The sequence below is a fragment of the Danio rerio genome, chromosome 4 (genome assembly GCF_052040795.2).
Source record: "Danio rerio strain M-AB ecotype USA chromosome 4, GRCz13ab, whole genome shotgun sequence".
NCBI classification, from domain to species: Eukaryota; Metazoa; Chordata; class Actinopteri; order Cypriniformes; family Danionidae; genus Danio; species Danio rerio.
The window spans coordinates 69,686,955-69,697,020 of record NC_141024.2 but is presented as its reverse complement, the minus strand read 5'-3'; the positions used below and the strand labels follow the sequence as shown (position 1 = coordinate 69,697,020).

The 10,066-nt window shown below is 50.9% G+C and overlaps 56 non-coding genes and 1 pseudogene across 56 annotated transcripts; all 57 read left to right on the top strand.

Annotated features, from left to right (window-relative positions):
- Positions 1-14: 14 nt before the first annotated feature.
- LOC141382400 (5S ribosomal RNA) lies at positions 15-133 on the top strand. The gene has a single exon (XR_015486744.2). It is a non-coding gene; the product is annotated as a 5S ribosomal RNA (ribosomal RNA).
- A 58-nt stretch (positions 134-191) lies between these two features.
- Positions 192-310, top strand: LOC141383795 (5S ribosomal RNA). The gene has a single exon (XR_015489446.2). It is a non-coding gene; the product is annotated as a 5S ribosomal RNA (ribosomal RNA).
- A 58-nt stretch (positions 311-368) lies between these two features.
- Positions 369-487, top strand: LOC141383889 (5S ribosomal RNA). Its single transcript, XR_015489641.2, has one exon. It is a non-coding gene; the product is annotated as a 5S ribosomal RNA (ribosomal RNA).
- Positions 488-545: 58 nt separating this feature from the next.
- On the top strand, positions 546-664 carry LOC141382401 (5S ribosomal RNA). Its single transcript, XR_015486745.1, has one exon. It is a non-coding gene; the product is annotated as a 5S ribosomal RNA (ribosomal RNA).
- Positions 665-722: 58 nt separating this feature from the next.
- On the top strand, positions 723-841 carry LOC141383423 (5S ribosomal RNA). Its single transcript, XR_015488692.2, has one exon. It is a non-coding gene; the product is annotated as a 5S ribosomal RNA (ribosomal RNA).
- Positions 842-899: 58 nt separating this feature from the next.
- Positions 900-1,018, top strand: LOC141383140 (5S ribosomal RNA; annotated as a pseudogene).
- A 58-nt stretch (positions 1,019-1,076) lies between these two features.
- On the top strand, positions 1,077-1,195 carry LOC141382402 (5S ribosomal RNA). The gene has a single exon (XR_015486746.1). It is a non-coding gene; the product is annotated as a 5S ribosomal RNA (ribosomal RNA).
- A 58-nt stretch (positions 1,196-1,253) lies between these two features.
- On the top strand, positions 1,254-1,372 carry LOC141383563 (5S ribosomal RNA). The gene has a single exon (XR_015488983.2). It is a non-coding gene; the product is annotated as a 5S ribosomal RNA (ribosomal RNA).
- Positions 1,373-1,430: 58 nt separating this feature from the next.
- LOC141382403 (5S ribosomal RNA) lies at positions 1,431-1,549 on the top strand. The gene has a single exon (XR_015486747.1). It is a non-coding gene; the product is annotated as a 5S ribosomal RNA (ribosomal RNA).
- Positions 1,550-1,607: 58 nt separating this feature from the next.
- LOC141382404 (5S ribosomal RNA) lies at positions 1,608-1,726 on the top strand. Its single transcript, XR_015486748.2, has one exon. It is a non-coding gene; the product is annotated as a 5S ribosomal RNA (ribosomal RNA).
- Positions 1,727-1,784: 58 nt separating this feature from the next.
- Positions 1,785-1,903, top strand: LOC141382405 (5S ribosomal RNA). Its single transcript, XR_015486749.2, has one exon. It is a non-coding gene; the product is annotated as a 5S ribosomal RNA (ribosomal RNA).
- Positions 1,904-1,961: 58 nt separating this feature from the next.
- LOC141382406 (5S ribosomal RNA) lies at positions 1,962-2,080 on the top strand. The gene has a single exon (XR_015486750.2). It is a non-coding gene; the product is annotated as a 5S ribosomal RNA (ribosomal RNA).
- Positions 2,081-2,138: 58 nt separating this feature from the next.
- On the top strand, positions 2,139-2,257 carry LOC141382407 (5S ribosomal RNA). Its single transcript, XR_015486751.1, has one exon. It is a non-coding gene; the product is annotated as a 5S ribosomal RNA (ribosomal RNA).
- Positions 2,258-2,315: 58 nt separating this feature from the next.
- Positions 2,316-2,434, top strand: LOC141382408 (5S ribosomal RNA). Its single transcript, XR_015486752.2, has one exon. It is a non-coding gene; the product is annotated as a 5S ribosomal RNA (ribosomal RNA).
- Positions 2,435-2,492: 58 nt separating this feature from the next.
- Positions 2,493-2,610, top strand: LOC141382409 (5S ribosomal RNA). Its single transcript, XR_015486753.2, has one exon. It is a non-coding gene; the product is annotated as a 5S ribosomal RNA (ribosomal RNA).
- A 58-nt stretch (positions 2,611-2,668) lies between these two features.
- Positions 2,669-2,787, top strand: LOC141382410 (5S ribosomal RNA). Its single transcript, XR_015486755.1, has one exon. It is a non-coding gene; the product is annotated as a 5S ribosomal RNA (ribosomal RNA).
- A 58-nt stretch (positions 2,788-2,845) lies between these two features.
- LOC141382411 (5S ribosomal RNA) lies at positions 2,846-2,964 on the top strand. The gene has a single exon (XR_015486756.1). It is a non-coding gene; the product is annotated as a 5S ribosomal RNA (ribosomal RNA).
- A 58-nt stretch (positions 2,965-3,022) lies between these two features.
- LOC141382412 (5S ribosomal RNA) lies at positions 3,023-3,141 on the top strand. Its single transcript, XR_015486757.1, has one exon. It is a non-coding gene; the product is annotated as a 5S ribosomal RNA (ribosomal RNA).
- Positions 3,142-3,199: 58 nt separating this feature from the next.
- On the top strand, positions 3,200-3,318 carry LOC141382413 (5S ribosomal RNA). Its single transcript, XR_015486758.2, has one exon. It is a non-coding gene; the product is annotated as a 5S ribosomal RNA (ribosomal RNA).
- A 58-nt stretch (positions 3,319-3,376) lies between these two features.
- LOC141383773 (5S ribosomal RNA) lies at positions 3,377-3,495 on the top strand. The gene has a single exon (XR_015489366.2). It is a non-coding gene; the product is annotated as a 5S ribosomal RNA (ribosomal RNA).
- Positions 3,496-3,553: 58 nt separating this feature from the next.
- Positions 3,554-3,672, top strand: LOC141382414 (5S ribosomal RNA). Its single transcript, XR_015486759.1, has one exon. It is a non-coding gene; the product is annotated as a 5S ribosomal RNA (ribosomal RNA).
- Positions 3,673-3,730: 58 nt separating this feature from the next.
- On the top strand, positions 3,731-3,849 carry LOC141382415 (5S ribosomal RNA). Its single transcript, XR_015486760.1, has one exon. It is a non-coding gene; the product is annotated as a 5S ribosomal RNA (ribosomal RNA).
- A 58-nt stretch (positions 3,850-3,907) lies between these two features.
- LOC141382416 (5S ribosomal RNA) lies at positions 3,908-4,026 on the top strand. The gene has a single exon (XR_015486761.1). It is a non-coding gene; the product is annotated as a 5S ribosomal RNA (ribosomal RNA).
- Positions 4,027-4,084: 58 nt separating this feature from the next.
- On the top strand, positions 4,085-4,203 carry LOC141382417 (5S ribosomal RNA). Its single transcript, XR_015486762.1, has one exon. It is a non-coding gene; the product is annotated as a 5S ribosomal RNA (ribosomal RNA).
- Positions 4,204-4,261: 58 nt separating this feature from the next.
- On the top strand, positions 4,262-4,380 carry LOC141382418 (5S ribosomal RNA). Its single transcript, XR_015486763.2, has one exon. It is a non-coding gene; the product is annotated as a 5S ribosomal RNA (ribosomal RNA).
- A 58-nt stretch (positions 4,381-4,438) lies between these two features.
- On the top strand, positions 4,439-4,557 carry LOC141382419 (5S ribosomal RNA). The gene has a single exon (XR_015486764.1). It is a non-coding gene; the product is annotated as a 5S ribosomal RNA (ribosomal RNA).
- Positions 4,558-4,615: 58 nt separating this feature from the next.
- On the top strand, positions 4,616-4,734 carry LOC141382420 (5S ribosomal RNA). The gene has a single exon (XR_015486766.2). It is a non-coding gene; the product is annotated as a 5S ribosomal RNA (ribosomal RNA).
- Positions 4,735-4,792: 58 nt separating this feature from the next.
- LOC141382421 (5S ribosomal RNA) lies at positions 4,793-4,911 on the top strand. Its single transcript, XR_015486767.1, has one exon. It is a non-coding gene; the product is annotated as a 5S ribosomal RNA (ribosomal RNA).
- A 58-nt stretch (positions 4,912-4,969) lies between these two features.
- Positions 4,970-5,088, top strand: LOC141382422 (5S ribosomal RNA). The gene has a single exon (XR_015486768.2). It is a non-coding gene; the product is annotated as a 5S ribosomal RNA (ribosomal RNA).
- Positions 5,089-5,146: 58 nt separating this feature from the next.
- LOC141382423 (5S ribosomal RNA) lies at positions 5,147-5,265 on the top strand. Its single transcript, XR_015486769.1, has one exon. It is a non-coding gene; the product is annotated as a 5S ribosomal RNA (ribosomal RNA).
- Positions 5,266-5,323: 58 nt separating this feature from the next.
- LOC141382424 (5S ribosomal RNA) lies at positions 5,324-5,442 on the top strand. The gene has a single exon (XR_015486770.2). It is a non-coding gene; the product is annotated as a 5S ribosomal RNA (ribosomal RNA).
- Positions 5,443-5,500: 58 nt separating this feature from the next.
- On the top strand, positions 5,501-5,619 carry LOC141382425 (5S ribosomal RNA). The gene has a single exon (XR_015486771.1). It is a non-coding gene; the product is annotated as a 5S ribosomal RNA (ribosomal RNA).
- Positions 5,620-5,677: 58 nt separating this feature from the next.
- LOC141382426 (5S ribosomal RNA) lies at positions 5,678-5,796 on the top strand. The gene has a single exon (XR_015486772.1). It is a non-coding gene; the product is annotated as a 5S ribosomal RNA (ribosomal RNA).
- Positions 5,797-5,854: 58 nt separating this feature from the next.
- Positions 5,855-5,973, top strand: LOC141382427 (5S ribosomal RNA). Its single transcript, XR_015486773.1, has one exon. It is a non-coding gene; the product is annotated as a 5S ribosomal RNA (ribosomal RNA).
- Positions 5,974-6,031: 58 nt separating this feature from the next.
- Positions 6,032-6,150, top strand: LOC141382428 (5S ribosomal RNA). The gene has a single exon (XR_015486774.1). It is a non-coding gene; the product is annotated as a 5S ribosomal RNA (ribosomal RNA).
- A 58-nt stretch (positions 6,151-6,208) lies between these two features.
- Positions 6,209-6,327, top strand: LOC141382429 (5S ribosomal RNA). Its single transcript, XR_015486775.2, has one exon. It is a non-coding gene; the product is annotated as a 5S ribosomal RNA (ribosomal RNA).
- Positions 6,328-6,385: 58 nt separating this feature from the next.
- On the top strand, positions 6,386-6,504 carry LOC141382430 (5S ribosomal RNA). Its single transcript, XR_015486777.2, has one exon. It is a non-coding gene; the product is annotated as a 5S ribosomal RNA (ribosomal RNA).
- A 58-nt stretch (positions 6,505-6,562) lies between these two features.
- Positions 6,563-6,681, top strand: LOC141383896 (5S ribosomal RNA). The gene has a single exon (XR_015489621.2). It is a non-coding gene; the product is annotated as a 5S ribosomal RNA (ribosomal RNA).
- A 58-nt stretch (positions 6,682-6,739) lies between these two features.
- Positions 6,740-6,858, top strand: LOC137492039 (5S ribosomal RNA). The gene has a single exon (XR_015488221.1). It is a non-coding gene; the product is annotated as a 5S ribosomal RNA (ribosomal RNA).
- A 58-nt stretch (positions 6,859-6,916) lies between these two features.
- On the top strand, positions 6,917-7,035 carry LOC141383880 (5S ribosomal RNA). Its single transcript, XR_015489592.2, has one exon. It is a non-coding gene; the product is annotated as a 5S ribosomal RNA (ribosomal RNA).
- Positions 7,036-7,093: 58 nt separating this feature from the next.
- Positions 7,094-7,212, top strand: LOC137492041 (5S ribosomal RNA). The gene has a single exon (XR_015489606.1). It is a non-coding gene; the product is annotated as a 5S ribosomal RNA (ribosomal RNA).
- A 58-nt stretch (positions 7,213-7,270) lies between these two features.
- On the top strand, positions 7,271-7,389 carry LOC137492042 (5S ribosomal RNA). The gene has a single exon (XR_015488944.1). It is a non-coding gene; the product is annotated as a 5S ribosomal RNA (ribosomal RNA).
- Positions 7,390-7,447: 58 nt separating this feature from the next.
- Positions 7,448-7,566, top strand: LOC141382431 (5S ribosomal RNA). Its single transcript, XR_015486778.2, has one exon. It is a non-coding gene; the product is annotated as a 5S ribosomal RNA (ribosomal RNA).
- A 58-nt stretch (positions 7,567-7,624) lies between these two features.
- LOC141382432 (5S ribosomal RNA) lies at positions 7,625-7,743 on the top strand. The gene has a single exon (XR_015486779.2). It is a non-coding gene; the product is annotated as a 5S ribosomal RNA (ribosomal RNA).
- A 58-nt stretch (positions 7,744-7,801) lies between these two features.
- LOC141383943 (5S ribosomal RNA) lies at positions 7,802-7,920 on the top strand. Its single transcript, XR_015943259.1, has one exon. It is a non-coding gene; the product is annotated as a 5S ribosomal RNA (ribosomal RNA).
- A 58-nt stretch (positions 7,921-7,978) lies between these two features.
- LOC141383947 (5S ribosomal RNA) lies at positions 7,979-8,097 on the top strand. Its single transcript, XR_015943258.1, has one exon. It is a non-coding gene; the product is annotated as a 5S ribosomal RNA (ribosomal RNA).
- A 58-nt stretch (positions 8,098-8,155) lies between these two features.
- On the top strand, positions 8,156-8,274 carry LOC141383542 (5S ribosomal RNA). The gene has a single exon (XR_015488943.1). It is a non-coding gene; the product is annotated as a 5S ribosomal RNA (ribosomal RNA).
- Positions 8,275-8,332: 58 nt separating this feature from the next.
- On the top strand, positions 8,333-8,451 carry LOC141383950 (5S ribosomal RNA). The gene has a single exon (XR_015944492.1). It is a non-coding gene; the product is annotated as a 5S ribosomal RNA (ribosomal RNA).
- A 58-nt stretch (positions 8,452-8,509) lies between these two features.
- LOC141383948 (5S ribosomal RNA) lies at positions 8,510-8,628 on the top strand. Its single transcript, XR_015944361.1, has one exon. It is a non-coding gene; the product is annotated as a 5S ribosomal RNA (ribosomal RNA).
- Positions 8,629-8,686: 58 nt separating this feature from the next.
- On the top strand, positions 8,687-8,805 carry LOC141383938 (5S ribosomal RNA). Its single transcript, XR_015944127.1, has one exon. It is a non-coding gene; the product is annotated as a 5S ribosomal RNA (ribosomal RNA).
- Positions 8,806-8,863: 58 nt separating this feature from the next.
- LOC141383932 (5S ribosomal RNA) lies at positions 8,864-8,982 on the top strand. The gene has a single exon (XR_015944125.1). It is a non-coding gene; the product is annotated as a 5S ribosomal RNA (ribosomal RNA).
- A 58-nt stretch (positions 8,983-9,040) lies between these two features.
- LOC141383386 (5S ribosomal RNA) lies at positions 9,041-9,159 on the top strand. The gene has a single exon (XR_015488694.2). It is a non-coding gene; the product is annotated as a 5S ribosomal RNA (ribosomal RNA).
- Positions 9,160-9,217: 58 nt separating this feature from the next.
- Positions 9,218-9,336, top strand: LOC141383951 (5S ribosomal RNA). Its single transcript, XR_015944124.1, has one exon. It is a non-coding gene; the product is annotated as a 5S ribosomal RNA (ribosomal RNA).
- A 58-nt stretch (positions 9,337-9,394) lies between these two features.
- Positions 9,395-9,513, top strand: LOC141382433 (5S ribosomal RNA). Its single transcript, XR_015486780.2, has one exon. It is a non-coding gene; the product is annotated as a 5S ribosomal RNA (ribosomal RNA).
- A 58-nt stretch (positions 9,514-9,571) lies between these two features.
- On the top strand, positions 9,572-9,690 carry LOC141383923 (5S ribosomal RNA). The gene has a single exon (XR_015944123.1). It is a non-coding gene; the product is annotated as a 5S ribosomal RNA (ribosomal RNA).
- A 58-nt stretch (positions 9,691-9,748) lies between these two features.
- LOC141383933 (5S ribosomal RNA) lies at positions 9,749-9,867 on the top strand. The gene has a single exon (XR_015944342.1). It is a non-coding gene; the product is annotated as a 5S ribosomal RNA (ribosomal RNA).
- A 58-nt stretch (positions 9,868-9,925) lies between these two features.
- Positions 9,926-10,044, top strand: LOC141383007 (5S ribosomal RNA). Its single transcript, XR_015487973.1, has one exon. It is a non-coding gene; the product is annotated as a 5S ribosomal RNA (ribosomal RNA).
- Positions 10,045-10,066: the final 22 nt, after the last annotated feature.

Below are 10,066 nucleotides of genomic sequence, written 5' to 3'. Positions count from 1 at the left end.
TGACAGCCTCTTTCGCTTACGGCCATACCTCCCTGGAAACGCCCGATCTCATCTGAACTCGGAAGTAAAGCAGGGTCGGGCCTGGTTAGTACTTGGATGGGAGACCGCCTGGGAATACCAGGTGCTGTAAGCTTTTCGAAGTGCTTCATTTGGCAGCTGCTTTAAATAGCCAACGCTTGACAGCCTCTTTCGCTTACGGCCATACCACCCTGGAAATGCCCGATCTCATCTGAACTCGGAAGTAAAGCAGGGTCGGGCTTGATTATTACTTGGATGGGAGACCGCCTGGGAATACCAGGTGCTGTAAGCTTTTCGAAGTGCTTCATTTGGCAGCTGATTTAAATAGCCAACGCTTGACAGCCTATTTTGCTCACGGCCATAACACCCTGGAAATGCCCGATCTCATCTGAACTCGGAAGTAAAGCAGGGTCGGGCCTGGTTAGTACTTGGATGGGAGACCGCCTGGGAATACCAGGTGCTGTAAGCTTTTCGAAGTGCTTCATTTGGCAGCTGATTTAAATAGCCAACGCTTGACACCCTCTTTCGCTTACGGCCATACCACCCTGGAAATGCCCGATCTCATCTGAACTCGGAAGTAAAGCAGGGTCGGGCCTGGTTAGTACTTGGATGGGAGACCGCCTGGGAATACCAGGTGCTGTAAGCTTTTCGAAGTGCTTCATTTGGCAGCTGATTTAAATAGCCAACGCTTGACATCCTCTTTCGCTTACGGCCATACCACCCTGGAAATGCCCGATCTCATCTGAACTCGGAAGTAAAGCAGGGTCGGGCCTGGTTAGTACTTGGATGGGAGACCGCCTGGGAATACCAGGTGCTGTAAGCTTTTCGAAGTGCTTCATTTGGCAGCTGATTTAAATAGCCAACGCTTGACATCCTCTTTCGCTTACGGCCATACCACCCTGGAAATGCCCGATCTCATCTGAACTCGGAAGTAAAGCAGGGTCCGGCCTGGTTAGTACTTGGATGGGAGACCGCCTGGGAATACCAGGTGCTTGAAGCTTTTCGAAGTGCTTCATTTGGCAGCTGATTTAAATAGCCAACGCTTGACATCCTCTTTCGCTTACGGCCATACCACCCTGGAAATGCCCGATCTCATCTGAACTCGGAAGTAAAGCAGGGTCGGGCCTGGTTAGTACTTGGATGGGAGACCGCCTGGGAATACCAGGTGCTGTAAGCTTTTCGAAGTGCTTCATTTGGCAGCTGATTTAAATAGCCAACGCTTGACACCCTCTTTCGCTTACGGCCATACCACCCTGGAAATGCCCGATCTCATCTGAACTCGGAAATAAAGCAGGGTCGGGCCTGGTTAGTACTTGGATGGGAGACCGCCTGGGAATACCAGGTGCTGTAAGCTTTTCGAAGTGCTTCATTTGGCAGCTGATTTAAATAGCCAACGCTTGACACTCTCTTTCGCTTACGGCCATACCACCCTGGAAATGCCCGATCTCATCTGAACTCGGAAGTAAAGCAGGGTCGGGCCTGGTTAGTACTTGGATGGGAGACCGCCTGGGAATACCAGGTGCTGTAAGCTTTTCGAAGTGCTTCATTTGGCAGCTGATTTAAATAGCCAACGCTTGACATCCTCTTTCGCTTACGGCCATACCACCCTGGAAATGCCCGATCTCATCTGAACTCTGAAGTAAAGCAGGGTCGGGCCTGGTTAGTACTTGGATGGGAGACCGCCTGGGAATACCAGGTGCTGTAAGCTTTTCGAAGTGCTTCATTTGGCAGCTGATTTAAATAGCCAACGCTTGACATCCTCTTTCGCTTACGGCCATACCACCCTGGAAATGCCCGATCTCATCTGAACTCGGAAGTAAAGCAGGGCCGGGCCTGGTTAGTACTTGGATGGGAGACCGCCTGGGAATACCAGGTGCTGTAAGCTTTTCGAAGTGCTTCATTTGGCAGCTGATTTAAATAGCCAACGCTTGACATCCTCTTTCGCTTACGGCCATACCACCCTGGAAATGCCTGATCTCATCTGAACTCGGAAGTAAAGCAGGGTCGGGCCTGGTTAGTACTTGGATGGGAGACCGCCTGGGAATACCAGGTGCTGTAAGCTTTTCGAAGTGCTTCATTTGGCAGCTGATTTAAATAGCCAACGCTTGACATCCTCTTTCGCTTACGGCCATACCACCCTGGAAATGCCCGATCTCATCTGAACTCGGAAGTAAAGCAGGGTCGGGCCTGGTTAGTACTTGGATGGGAGACCGCCTGGGAATACCAGGTGCTGTAAGCTTTTCGAAGTGCTTCATTTGGCAGCTGATTTAAATAGCCAACGCTTGACATCCTCTTTCGCTTACGGCCATACCAACCTGGAAATGCCCGATCTCATCTGAACTCGGAAGTAAAGCAGGGTCGGGCCTGGTTAGTACTTGGATGGGAGACCGCCTGGGAATACCAGGTGCTGTAAGCTTTTCGAAGTGCTTCATTTGGCAGCTGATTTAAATAGCCAATGCTTGACATCCTCTTTCGCTTACGCCATACCACCCTGGAAATGCCCGATCTCATCTGAACTCGGAAGTAAAGCAGGGTCGGGCCTGGTTAGTACTTGGATGGGAGACCGCCTGGGAATACCAGGTGCTGTAAGCTTTTCGAAGTGCTTCATTTGGCAGCTGATTTAAATAGCCAACGCTTGACATCCTCTTTCGCTTACGGCCATACCACCCTGGAAATGCCCGATCTCATCTGAACTCGGAAGTAAAGCAGGGTCGGGCCTGGTTAGTACTTGGATGGGAGACCGCCTGGGAATACCAGGTGCTGTAAGCTTTTCGAAGTGCTTCATTTGGCAGCTGATTTAAATAGCCAACGCTTGACACCCTCTTTCGCTTACGGCCATACCACCCTGGAAATGCCCGATCTCATCTGAACTCGGAAGTAAAGCAGGGTCGGGCCTGGTTAGTACTTGGATGGGAGACCGCCTGGGAATACCAGGTGCTGTAAGCTTTTCGAAGTGCTTCATTTGGCAGCTGATTTAAATAGCCAACGCTTGACATCCACTTTCGCTTACGGCCATACCACCCTGGAAATGCCCGATCTCATCTGAACTCGGAAGTAAAGCAGGGTCGGGCCTGGTTAGTACTTGGATGGGAGACCGCCTGGGAATACCAGGTGCTGTAAGCTTTTCGAAGTGCTTCATTTGGCAGCTGATTTAAATAGCCAACGCTTGACACCCTCTTTCGCTTACGGCCATACCACCCTGGAAATGCCCGATCTCATCTGAATTTGGAAGTAAAGCAGGGTCGGGCCTGGTTAGTACTTGGATGGGAGACCGCCTGGGAATACCAGGTGCTGTAAGCTTTTCGAAGTGCTTCATTTGGCAGCTGATTTAAATAGCCAACGCTTGACATCCTCTTTCGCTTACGGCCATACCACCCTGGAAATGCCCGATCTCATCTGAACTCGGAAGTAAAGCAGGGTCGGGCCTGGTTAGTACTTGGATGGGAGACCGCCTGGGAATACCAGGTGCTGTAAGCTTTTCGAAGTGCTTCATTTGGCAGCTGATTTAAATAGCCAACGCTTGACATCCTCTTTCGCTTACGGCCATACCACCCTGGAAATGCCCGATCTCATCTGAACTCGGAAGTAAAGCAGGGTCGGGCCTGGTTAGTACTTGGATGGGAGACCGCCTGGGAATACCAGGTGCTGTAAGCTTTTCGAAGTGCTTCATTTGGCAGCTGATTTAAATAGCCAACGCTTGACATCCTCTTTCGCTTACGGCCATACCACCCTGGAAATGCCCGATCTCATCTGAACTCGGAAGTAAAGCAGGGTCGGGCCTGGTTAGTACTTGGATGGGAGACCGCCTGGGAATACCAGGTGCTGTAAGCTTTTCGAAGTGCTTCATTTGGCAGCTGATTTAAATAGCCAACGCTTGACATCCTCTTTCGCTTACGGCCATACCACCCTGGAAATGCCCGATCTCATCTGAACTCGGAAGTAAAGCAGGGTCGGGCCTGGTTAGTACTTGGATGGGAGACCGCCTGGGAATACCAGGTGCTGTAAGCTTTTCGAAGTGCTTCATTTGGCAGCTGATTTAAATAGCCAACGCTTGACATCCTCTTTCGCTTACGGCCATACCACCCTGGAAATGCCCGATCTCATCTGAACTCGGAAGTAAAGCAGGGTCGGGCCTGGTTAGTACTTGGATGGGAGACCGCCTGGGAATACCAGGTGCTGTAAGCTTTTCGAAGTGCTTCATTTGGCAGCTGATTTAAATAGCCAACGCTTGACACCCTCTTTCGCTTACGGCCATACCACCCTGGAAATGCCCGATCTCATCTGAACTCGGAAGTAAAGCAGGGTCGGGCCTGGTTAGTACTTGGATAGGAGACCGCCTGGGAATACCAGGTGCTGTAAGCTTTTCGAAGTGCTTCATTTGGCAGCTGATTTAAATAGCCAACGCTTGACATCCTCTTTCGCTTACGGCCATACCACCCTGGAAATGCCCGATCTCATCTGAACTCGGAAGTAAAGCAGGGTCGGGCCTGGTTAGTACTTGGATGGGAGACCGCCTGGGAATACCAGGTGCTGTAAGCTTTTCGAAGTGCTTCATTTGGCAGCTGATTTAAATAGCCAACGCTTGACACCCTCTTTCGCTTACGGCCATACCACCCTGGAAATGCCCGATCTCATCTGAACTCAGAAGTAAAGCAGGGTCGGGCCTGGTTAGTACTTGGATGGGAGACCGCCTGGGAATACCAGGTGCTGTAAGCTTTTCGAAGTGCTTCATTTGGCAGCTGATTTAAATAGCCAACGCTTGACATCCTCTTTCGCTTACGGCCATACCACCCTGGAAATGCCCGATCTCATCTGAACTCGGAAGTAAAGCAGGGTCGGGCCTGGTTAGTACTTGGATGGGAGACCGCCTGGGAATACCAGGTGCTGTAAGCTTTTCGAAGTGCTTCATTTGGCAGCTGATTTAAATAGCCAACGCTTGACACCCTCTTTCGCTTACGGCCATACCACCCTGGAAATGCCCGATCTCATCTGATCTCGGAAGTAAAGCAGGGTCGGGCCTGGTTAGTACTTGGATGGGAGACCGCCTGGGAATACCAGGTGCTGTAAGCTTTTCGAAGTGCTTCATTTGGCAGCTGATTTAAATAGCCAACGCTTGACATCCTCTTTCGCTTACGGCCATACCACCCTGGAAATGCCCGATCTCATCTGAACTCGGAAGTAAAGCAGGGTCGGGCCTGGTTAGTACTTGGATGGGAGACCGCCTGGGAATACCAGGTGCTGTAAGCTTTTCGAAGTGCTTCATTTGGCAGCTGATTTAAATAGCCAACGCTTGACACCCTCTTTCGCTTACAGCCATACCACCCTGGAAATGCCCGATCTCATCTGAACTCGGAAGTAAAGCAGGGTCGGGCCTGGTTAGTACTTGGATGGGAGACCGCCTGGGAATACCAGGTGCTGTAAGCTTTTCGAAGTGCTTCATTTGGCAGCTGATTTAAATAGCCAACGCTTGACATCCTCTTTCGCTTACGGCCATACCACCCTGGAAATGCCCGATCTCATCTGAACTCGGAAGTAAAGCAGGGTCGGGCCTGGTTAGTACTTGGATGGGAGACCGCCTGGGAATACCAGGTGCTGTAAGCTTTTCGAAGTGCTTCATTTGGCAGCTGATTTAAATAGCCAACGCTTGACATCCTCTTTCGCTTACGGCCATACCACCCTGGAAATGCCCGATCTCATCTGAACTCGGAAGTAAAGCAGGGTCGGGCCTGGTTAGTACTTGGATGGGAGACCGCCTGGGAATACCAGGTGCTGTAAGCTTTTCGAAGTGCTTCATTTGGCAGCTGATTTAAATAGCCAACGCTTGACATCCTCTTTCGCTTACGGCCATACCACCCTGGAAATGCCCGATCTCATCTGAACTCGGAAGTAAAGCAGGGTCGGGCCTGGTTAGTACTTGGATGGGAGACCGCCTGGGAATACCAGGTGCTGTAAGCTTTTCGAAGTGCTTCATTTGGCAGCTGATTTAAATAGCCAACGCTTGACATCCTCTTTCGCTTACGGCCATACCACCCTGGAAATGCCCGATCTCATCTGAACTCGGAAGTAAAGCAGGGTCGGGCCTGGTTAGTACTTGGATGGGAGACCGCCTGGGAATACCAGGTGCTGTAAGCTTTTCGAAGTGCTTCATTTGGCAGCTGATTTAAATAGCCAACGCTTGACACCCTCTTTCGCTTACGGCCATACCACCCTGGAAATGCCCGATTTCGTCTGAACTCGGAATTAAAGCAGGGTCGGGCCTGGTTAGTACTTGGATGGGAGACCGCCTGGGAATAGCAGGTGCTGTAAGCTTTTCGAAGTGCTTCATTTGGCAGCTGATTTAAATAGCCAACGCTTGACATCCTCTTTCGCTTACAGCCATACCACCCTGGAAATGCCCGATCTCATCTGAACTCGGAAGTAAAGCAGGGTCGGGCCTGGTTAGTACTTGGATGGGAGACAGCCTGGGAATACCAGGTGCTGTAAGCTTTTCGAAGTGCTTCATTTGGCAGCTGATTTAAATAGCCAACGCTTGACACCCTCTTTCGCTTACGGCCATACCACCCTGGAAATGCCCGATCTCATCTGAACTCGGAAGTAAAGCAGGGTCGGGCCTGGTTAGTACTTGGATGGGAGACCGCCTGGGAATACCAGGTGCTGTAAGCTTTTCGAAGTGCTTCATTTGGCAGCTGATTTAAATAGCCAACGCTTGACATCCTCTTTCGCTTACGGCCATACCACCCTGGAAATGCCCGATCTCATCTGAACTCGGAAGTAAAGCAGGGTCGGGCCTGGTTAGTACTTGGATGGGAGACCGCCTGGGAATTCCAGGTGCTGTAAGCTTTTCGAAGTGCTTCATTTGGCAGCTGATTTAAATAGCCAACGCTTGACATCCTCTTTCGCTTACGGCCATACCACCCTGGAAATGCCCGATCTCATCTGAACTCGGAAGTAAAGCAGGGTCGGGCCTGGTTAGTACTTGGATGGGAGACCGCCTGGGAATACCAGGTGCTTGAAGCTTTTCGAAGTGCTTCATTTGGCAGCTGATTTAAATAGCCAACGCTTGACATCCTCTTTCGCTTACGGCCATACCACCCTGGAAATGCCCGATCTCATCTGAACTCGGAAGTAAAGCAGGGTCGGGCCTGGTTAGTACTTGGATGGGAGACCGCCTGGGAATACCAGGTGCTTGAAGCTTTTCGAAGTGCTTCATTTGGCAGCTGATTTAAATAGCCAACGCTTGACATCCTCTTTCGATTACGGCCATACCACCCTGGAAATGCCCGATCTCATCTGAACTCGGAAGTAAAGCAGGGTCGGGCCTGGTTAGTACTTGGATGGGAGACCGCCTGGGAATACCAGGTGCTGTAAGCTTTTCGAAGTGCTTCATTTGGCAGCTGATTTAAATAGCCAACGCTTGACACCCTCTTTCGCTTACGGCCATACCACCCTGGAAATGCCCGATCTCATCTGAACTCGGAAGTAAAGCAGGGTCGGGCCTGGTTAGTACTTGGATGGGAGACCGCCTGGGAATACCAGGTGCTGCAAGCTTTTCGAAGTGCTTCATTTGGCAGCTGATTTAAATAGCCAACGCTTGACATCCTCTTTCGCTTACGGCCATACCACCCTGGAAATGCCCGATCTCATCTGAACTCGGAAGTAAAGCAGGGTCGGGCCTGGTTAGTACTTGGATGGGAGACCGCCTGGGAATTCCAGGTGCTGTAAGCTTTTCGAAGTGCTTCATTTGGCAGCTGATTTAAATAGCCAACGCTTGACATCCTCTTTCGCTTACGGCCATACCACCCTGGAAATGCCCGATCTCATCTGAACTCGGAAGTAAAGCAGGGTCGGGCCTGGTTAGTACTTGGATGGGAGACCGCCTGGGAATACCAGGTGCTTGAAGCTTTTCGAAGTGCTTCATTTGGCAGCTGATTTAAATAGCCAACGCTTGACATCCTCTTTCGCTTACGGCCATACCACCCTGGAAATGCCCGATCTCATCTGAACTCGGAAGTAAAGCAGGGTCGGGCCTGGTTAGTACTTGGATGGGAGACCGCCTGGGAATACCAGGTGCTTGAAGCTTTTCGAAGTGCTTCATTTGGCAGCTGATTTAAATAGCCAACGCTTGACATCCTCTTTCGATTACGGCCATACCACCCTGGAAATGCCCGATCTCATCTGAACTCGGAAGTAAAGCAGGGTCGGGCCTGGTTAGTACTTGGATGGGAGACCGCCTGGGAATACCAGGTGCTGTAAGCTTTTCGAAGTGCTTCATTTGGCAGCTGATTTAAATAGCCAACGCTTGACACCCTCTTTCGCTTACGGCCATACCACCCTGGAAATGCCCGATCTCATCTGAACTCGGAAGTAAAGCAGGGTCGGGCCTGGTTAGTACTTGGATGGGAGACCGCCTGGGAATACCAGGTGCTGCAAGCTTTTCGAAGTGCTTCATTTGGCAGCTGATTTAAATAGCCAACGCTTGACACTCTCTTTCGCTTATGGCCATACCACCCTGGAAATGCCCGATCTCATCTGAACTCGGAAGTAAAGCAGGGTCGGGCCTGGTTAGTACTTGGATGGGAGACCGCCTGGGAATACCAGGTGCTGTAAGCTTTTCGAAGTGCTTCATTTGGCAGCTGATTTAAATAGCCAACGCTTGACATCCTCTTTCGCTTACGGCCATACCACCCTGGAAATGCCCGATCTCATCTGAACTCGGAAGTAAAGCAGGGTCGGGCCTGGTTAGTACTTGGATGGGAGACCGCCTGGGAATACCAGGTGCTGTAAGCTTTTCGAAGTGCTTCATTTGGCAGCTGATTTAAATAGCCAACGCTTGACATCCTCTTTCGCTTACGGCCATACCACCCTGGAAATGCCCGATCTCATCTGAACTCGGAAGTAAAGCAGGGTCGGGCCTGGTTAGTACTTGGATGGGAGACCGCCTGGGAATACCAGGTGCTGTAAGCTTTTCGAAGTGCTTCATTTGGCAGCTGATTTAAATAGCCAACGCTTGACACCCTCTTTCGCTTACGGCCATACCACCCTGGAAATGCCCGATCTCATCTGAACTCGGAAGTAAAGCAGGGTCGGGCCTGGTTAGTACTTGGATAGGAGACCGCCTGGGAATACCAGGTGCTGTAAGCTTTTCGAAGTGCTTCATTTGGCAGCTGATTTAAATAGCCAACGCTTGACATCCTCTTTCGCTTACGGCCATACCACCCTGGAAATGCCCGATCTCATCTGAACTCGGAAGTAAAGCAGGGTCGGGCCTGGTTAGTACTTGGATGGGAGACCGCCTGGGAATACCAGGTGCTGTAAGCTTTTCGAAGTGCTTCATTTGGCAGCTGATTTAAATAGCCAACGCTTGACACCCTCTTTCGCTTACGGCCATACCACCCTGGAAATGCCCGATCTCATCTGAACTCAGAAGTAAAGCAGGGTCGGGCCTGGTTAGTACTTGGATGGGAGACCGCCTGGGAATACCAGGTGCTGTAAGCTTTTCGAAGTGCTTCATTTGGCAGCTGATTTAAATAGCCAACGCTTGACATCCTCTTTCGCTTACGGCCATACCACCCTGGAAATGCCCGATCTCATCTGAACTCGGAAGTAAAGCAGGGTCGGGCCTGGTTAGTACTTGGATGGGAGACCGCCTGGGAATACCAGGTGCTGTAAGCTTTTCGAAGTGCTTCATTTGGCAGCTGATTTAAATAGCCAACGCTTGACACCCTCTTTCGCTTACGGCCATACCACCCTGGAAATGCCCGATCTCATCTGATCTCGGAAGTAAAGCAGGGTCGGGCCTGGTTAGTACTTGGATGGGAGACCGCCTGGGAATACCAGGTGCTGTAAGCTTTTCGAAGTGCTTCATTTGGCAGCTGATTTAAATAGCCAACGCTTGACATCCTCTTTCGCTTACGGCCATACCACCCTGGAAATGCCCGATCTCATCTGAACTCGGAAGTAAAGCAGGGTCGGGCCTGGTTAGTACTTGGATGGGAGACCGCCTGGGAATACCAGGTGCTGTAAGCTTTTCGAAGTGCTTCATTTGGCA